The sequence below is a fragment of the Lepisma saccharinum genome, chromosome 9, assembly GCF_977018435.1.
Source record: "Lepisma saccharinum chromosome 9, izLepSacc3.1, whole genome shotgun sequence".
NCBI lineage: Eukaryota > Metazoa > Arthropoda > Insecta > Zygentoma > Lepismatidae > Lepisma > Lepisma saccharinum.
Genome location: NC_139237.1, coordinates 68,437,783 through 68,438,720, shown reverse-complemented (window position 1 = coordinate 68,438,720; position 938 = coordinate 68,437,783). Strand labels below are relative to the sequence as shown.

Genomic DNA, 938 nt, shown 5'->3' with positions numbered 1-938 from the left:
ATCAGGCGTTCAGAGACAGAATCAGTTCTCTATATCTTCACCAAAATTTATGGCCAGTGTGGGGATCGAACCCTCGACATTCGCGTTATTAGCATGACGCTCTAACCAACTTTTTTTTTTTTTTTTTTTTAAGGAAAGCCCATATGCGGAAGCTTCCCCCATCACACTTCTTTCTCTCATATCATTTCAATTCATTCATATTTCAGTTTCAGGACTTTCAGGACAGACAATCACAAACATCCATGTCCGAGCCAGGATTCGAACCCGGGACGCCCGGCGTCGTAGCGTGATGTGCTAACCACTCCCTTCTTAAAAATACCAGTAACATCTCCATTGTCTAACTTGGATATGATACAGTACTTCGTAATATTATTTTTACTTTGAACATCCAACATATCGAAAAAGATAAGATCTATGACCTGGCCAGTGTGGGGATCGAACCCACGACATTCGCGTTATTAGCACGACGCTCTAACCAGCTGAGCTAACCGGCCAAGTGAGTGCCTTGACATACCTGTCTTGTGCGAATAACTTCAATCAATCAACTTCCCCCGTTGTTTGTCGATATGATTCCACAGTGCTCCCGAGAATATCACTGTCATGCGGAGTGAACCAGCGATCTTTCATATACTGACATCCCTTTATCACCATGTCATGCAAAAGTCCTGATCAGAAAAAAAAAAAAACATTACAGAAATAATTTTACGTTTTCTTGAAGGGGAAGTCAAGAAATCCTGTAATTTCAGAGAGTTGTATCAAGAAGACATATCCAGGATAACGCATAAGAAACCCTCTAACGATTAACTTTCCCTTCTTAAAAATACCAGTAATATCTCCATTGTCTAACTTGGATATGGTATACACTTCGCAATATCTTATTTGACCGCCCTGAAAAATTTCAAAGTCCAGAATTCGTAAATTTGACAGCATAGCGCTTC

The 938-nt window shown here is 40.4% G+C and overlaps 1 non-coding gene across 1 annotated transcript; it reads right to left on the bottom strand.

Annotated features, from left to right (window-relative positions):
- Positions 1-420: 420 nt before the first annotated feature.
- TRNAI-AAU (transfer RNA isoleucine (anticodon AAU)) lies at positions 421-494 on the bottom strand. Its single transcript has one exon. It is a non-coding gene; the product is annotated as a tRNA-Ile (tRNA).
- Between the last annotated feature and the right edge of the window lie 444 nt (positions 495-938).